This window comes from Mytilus galloprovincialis, chromosome 9 (assembly GCF_965363235.1).
Source record: "Mytilus galloprovincialis chromosome 9, xbMytGall1.hap1.1, whole genome shotgun sequence".
Taxonomy (NCBI): domain Eukaryota; kingdom Metazoa; phylum Mollusca; class Bivalvia; order Mytilida; family Mytilidae; genus Mytilus; species Mytilus galloprovincialis.
Window position 1 is genome coordinate 34,971,772 of NC_134846.1, and position 6,000 is coordinate 34,977,771.

Consider the following 6,000-nt stretch of genomic DNA (forward strand, 5'->3'; position numbering starts at 1 on the left):
AAAATATTTTATTTTATCAGCCAAAATACAGTTTAAACAAGCAGTTACACTAAACCAAGTTTCTTGTGAAGAAAAAAAAACATTTTAAAACAACAAACACTGGACATGCTGAAAACCAACATCAAATGAACAGGCATTTTCAGATAAAAAACTTTTTAACCAAAACTGAAACTTTAACATAGTGTCATTATCCAATTTATGACATAAAATATTGTATAATTATTAAATACTGGAACACTTATAAACAAGGAATGTCATTATGACTAGAACTGTTTTAAAGAAATATATTCAGACATTATGCTTCTTGACTAGAATGTTTTCATGAGTAGAGTATTTTCATCAGAAAAATGTAGATATTAAAGATTTATAAGACAATGTATTAAAGAGTGTATTTTTTAATAAATAAAAATAACCATTGAATCTTCCTCAATTGAAAAAAGGCAACTTGAAAAAAAAGTATTAAGACATTCGACTGTTTTCATATTTCTAACAATATTTAATTATATGTGTTGCCAGGCTTTAATGAAAACCAAAGAAATCTAAGTTTGGGTGAAACCCATAGCACCCCATTAAAAGTAAATGGTCTGTACTGAAATGTTTTTAATGCATAAAAAAAATTGGCAGAATAGCTCCTAAGGACATGTTTTAATTGAATTCACACAGGCCACACAGTTTGGGTATATTTAATATTGTAAGAAAGAGAATAATTGCAATGAGTGGCCGGGGCAGCCGCCCTTATCCTAAAGGAGCATACTCATTGCAATCGAAGATAGATTTAATATAGAGAGAGTATATTTATTTTTCAAGCTAACCATTCATTTTCTCTACATCTTTGTGTAGCATGTGTAGTTAGGGTTGCTTCTTATTGATTTGGCATGATCTATATCCATTAACATTTCAAATGAGCCCTTCCTCCGTACAGGCGTGTTTACAGATATCCATGAAGATTTAAGTCACCGAGGAGTGGTTTCATCTTTGCCGTCTTCACAACGATTTGTAGAAAATATGCCATACTTCAAGCTGCTGTCGAATTATTTAACCACTGAAATTGGTTCCATAAAGTCAGGCTCCACAGATTCTGTACCCGATTTGTTTGAGACAGAATGGTTATCGTGTCAGTTTATATGAATATCCGCTGCATCATCGTCAATGATATCATCACACATCATTACATGTGCCTGAATCTGTATAAACAGTTTACTAATAAACTTTTTTGTTTGTTATTTGTCTTAAAATTGACACGAGACGACAGCGTAAAGTACTCCTCCGTGACTTCATGGATACCTGTCCTAAACAATTTCCATGTGCTTTATCATTAAATGGTCACATGAACGCTTGACGGGAAGCTAAGAAAAACCGAACTTGAAATGCGTAATTGACCCAGACTTTAAATCATTTCCGGAAAGGACCCAAAGTTCTGGATCGCGTCAATAGAAGTATTAAAAAAAATTTCTTCAAATTTAAAGCAATAAAATTTTCACAGTCGGGAGGATTTTCAAGGGTCGGTCGGTAAACTGCAAACAAACAATATTTTAATTTAAGCCTAAAAGTTTAACTGTTTATGAATGGTAATTCAAGTATAATCATATAAAAAAATTAATTGACCAAACTAAAAGAAATTTTAATTCGGTATTCATCATGGTTCATTTACAATGTATACTAGATCACACCCGCGAAATCGCGGGCATTCAGAGCGAATTTTAAAGTATGTAAAGTGTTGTTGGAAGAATTTTGTAAAATATTGAATGACTGGAGAAATTCAGCAAAAGTATCATAAGTCATAGGTTATTGGGGATAGGAAAATGTTTTTTTTATCCCTCCTCCTTCATTTCCAAAATCCCTAATTTTTGGTTTTCTGTCAATTTCAATATGAACATTTATTTAGTATGTAATTCAGTGGTTGTCGTTTGTTTTTCGTTCATTTTTTGTACATAAATAAGGCCGCTTGTTTTCTCGTTTGAATTGTTTTACTGTCAATTCGGGACCCTTTAAAGCTGAGTATGCGGTATGGGCTTTGCTCGTTGTTGAAGTCCTTACGGTGACCTATAGTTGTTAATTTCTGTGTCATTTTGGTCTCTTGTGGAGAGTTGTCTCAACATGGTAAACATACCACATCTTTTATTTTGTAATCAATGAATTTTGTAAAAGATTTGATGACTGGAGAATTTCAGAAAAGGTATCAAAAGTTCATATGAATAATTTTAGCGCTTATCTGTATGTTATGAACATTCATTACTGTATAAATAAAGTGTATTTACTTTCAATTCTAAGTTTACTATTCGATCCATGGTGGTCAATTGATATAGTGAGGGGGAATAGGACCTTTATCGGGACTCCGGGATCGGGTGTTTTTAAGCTCGGGATTTCAGGATTGACCCTTTCGGGATCCGGGAATCCTTTTTTTCGGATTTCGGGATGTCGGGATTTGCTTTATTTAAATTCGGGACCTCGGGATTTCGTTTTTTCAAGTCCGGGATTTCGGGATCAAGACCCCTCCTATCCCCCCTCTATAGTATACAGACCCTCTCCATTTAATAAACTCTGTGACCGTCTCGGATAGTAAACTTGAAAATGATAGCAGATAGAATTAAAGGGTTGAGATCTCACAAACATGTTTAACCCAGCCGCATTTTTGCGCCTGTCCCAAGTCAGGAGCCTCTGGCCTTTGTTAGTCTTGTATTATTTTAATTTTAGTTTCTTGTGTACAATTTGGAAATTAGTATGGCATTCATTATCACTTAACTAGTATATATTTGTTTAGGGGCCAGCTGAAGGACGCCTCCGGGTGCGGGAATTTCTCGCTACATTGAAGACCTGTTGGTGAACTTCTGCTGTTGTTTTTTTCTATGGTTGGGTTGTTGTCTCTTTGGCACATTCCCCATTTCCATTCTCAATTTTAAATACACTTTATTCGTAGTATATGTATGTTCAGAGTATACAGAAAAACGCAAACTGGAAGTCTAATCTGACTTAAAATTTCGTCCAATGACGTGACAATATCCGGATCCCTTTTTTCTCGTTTTTCTCCCAAAATAACTCAATCTGAATAATCATATGAATGGATGACAAATGCAACTATACACTGTACCTATAGGAAACAGAGGCGTGTTGATTAATTTATTGTGGAAAGAATAATAGTATAGATATGTATAGTAAAAATGTTTAAAATAAAATGAAAACAGAAATTAAGAATATATGAAAATGTAAATCATCTCGGACCCAAATATTATAATAAGGGTTATACAATGTACATGAAGTACCTGGACAAACCAGATTAGTAAAGAGCTTAAATGCAAATTAGTTTAAAGTTGCACCCTTTATGATCAGTCAAGCAAGTTAACCTTAAATTTGACATAACTGAAATGCTTCAAAATAAAGACAACTAAAGTGTTCTAATTTAAGTCACTGAAAAATTACAAAGTTTTTACGAGACACTGTCATGACTGTAAACTCTAGTTGTCTCTTATTCACAATTGACATTCCCCCCCTTTTTGTATGTTTTTCGGCAATATATCGTTATGTTATCACTAAACAAGAGAAAATAGATACCAAGGGAAAAGAGAGTGATGTTATAATATACATTACTAATATGCATGTACTATTACATGTTGATTGCCTTTTTTGGCAGTATAAATTTTTTAAATGCATGTGTGTATTATCAGATGATAAAAATATTCAAATATCAAAATATATTCAATTGTTTCTCTTCTTTTGCATGATTATCAGATTCTCAATTTCTATAAATTTGATTAAAAGATTAATGTGTTTTGAATGTGTGAAATTGTGACAATTTAGGGGGAAATGTTCATGTTTTACATAAAAATGCACATTTCAAAACAAATACAGACATGTACTTTTGCAACATGTGAAATGGAATGCGCAAGATAGCTTACAATTAATTGTTTCAACTTACCATAAGAGTGAAAATAAATCGAAAATATATTCAAAGCACAACCAAAATAAAAATATCCCTTTTTCTTGGTCAGATCCCTTTTCTCTTTTTATGGGACCTTTACCACACCTGCAAATTCGTCTGTTGCAGGTAGCAAAATTTGCTACTATTGTATTAAAGGAAAACTCCCGTAAGGTATCAAGTGTTTTGAAATCTTTAAATAGAACCATAGTTGCAGAACCGGTTTTGCAAGATTCATTCATGTTTAAAAGAGTAGCCATGTGAGTCTCTAAAAATAGTAACCAATGGAACGAATGGATTTATCGGAATGCGTCGGTTGTTTCCGTAAAGTAAAAGCCAAATACCAACAAAACAAGCTGTTAATAATAAACAACAACGTACCGAAATTACACTGTTAAACCATCATGATCAACATCCTTATTCGTCAATAGTAAATCTTATTTATATATCCAAATATCTAACACAAGTCATACATGTTAAACACATATTTAGGGAAGATTATAAATAACATTAGAAGCTTCCGCGCTTCATACTAAATGTACTTCGGTCTACGCTTTTCAGTACACCCCAATAAAGTTACAAAAAGAAGCATTCAATTCTTAAAACATATATGATTGAGCAATAACCTGGAGTTTATTGAAGAAAGGGTGGTCACTGAATAGTGGGACTAAAATACTGTGTATCGAATAGTACGGCGGCTTTGTGAAAAATTGTGCACATCCTGCTACAAGCATGAAATTTGGCATAGACCTTCCACAACTATTACTCTTTTATTTCAGATAGGGAGGCATTTGAAAAAAATGTCTCACTTCCGGTAAAATCCAAAATGGCGGACGTCATACTTAAATCAGCCCAATATCGAAGGCTAGTGTGTAAAAATGTGTTATTATCATGCTACTATCATAATATTTGGTATAAACCTATGTTTGTTACTATTTTTGGATAAATGAAATAGATTAGATGTCTTCAGAAAACCTACTTCCGGTTAAAATCCAACATGGCGGACATTGTACTTAAATAAGCTTATTTTTAGGAAGGGTAATTGAAATGTGTTTTAACGTATTCCTACTATCATTACATTGTGCAGGAACCTTTCTTTGGTTTTCTAATGGATACAATGTACAAGACATATGTCTTAAAAACCCTTACTTCCGGTAATATCCAAAATGACGGACATAGAAATATCAATTAATTATTCAAATTTTCAACTTTTTATAAAATGTAAAGAAAATGATTTTTTTTATGCTGGTCATTAAACTTTTCTCTGTAAGTTATCCCCAAAACTACTAATGCTATCATGTTGTAAATGTTTAAATATAAAGTTGACACTTCCGGTAAAAATATGACGTAAATTTCAAAGAGGAGTCCTCAATCCATTTCTTCGATGTAGAGTTTTGGATAGATTGGTTAAAACAAAATAAAATCACTATAGTACTCAAACATATTTAAAACTACTACAATTTCTTCGGCCAAAAATAACGATCACCACGACGTGCACAAATCGCAGTGGACGGGAGACCCGATTTTCCACATTAAAAATGACCGCGGCATCCTTTCTTACATCCACAATGTACAAGCTTCTGACAAAATGATGAGGCCTCAGAAAGAGTTTTTTTTAAAAGGGACCCTCTTTGTCCCTTAGCAATCCATTTGTGCCTGGACTGGGTAACATAAGTGCCAATCCCAAGCTCGTCTCACTAAACACCTGCATTAGTATATTGCACGTTTTACATGCTGGAAAAGACTAGACCAAGTTGAGGGAATAGCCTCACTTATAATTAGCCTTCCCTTTTGTGCAAAAAATTATTTTCTTGCTTCGTTAATCATGTTAGCTCCATCTGATAAGTTTTTGCGATCTTACAGTAAAACCCCGGTGATTTAGTCTGATCAATCATCATTCTTTATGTTAAAGTCACATCTTCAAATACCATCAATGTCTCCCACGCAGTTTTTTTTCCCTTGTCAAGCAAAGAGAGAACCGTATCACAACCGGTAAAGGTATGGGTCAGAAATAAGTGTGTGTGATCACTCATTGCCTTGTGCATTTGAAAGGCCATTGATATATATTAATCCAAAGATTTTTGCCT

The 6,000-nt window shown here is 33.5% G+C and overlaps 1 protein-coding gene across 1 annotated transcript in view; it reads right to left on the reverse strand.

The window, feature by feature from the left end:
* Window positions 1–4,069, reverse strand: part of LOC143046539 (uncharacterized) — a 189,104-nt gene extending 185,035 nt beyond the window's left edge. The window contains exon 1 of the mRNA XM_076219695.1: window positions 3,914–4,069. The gene's annotated coding sequence lies outside the window, so the exon portion shown is untranslated. The remainder of the gene's footprint in view (window positions 1–3,913) is intronic.
* Window positions 4,070–6,000: the final 1,931 nt, after the last annotated feature.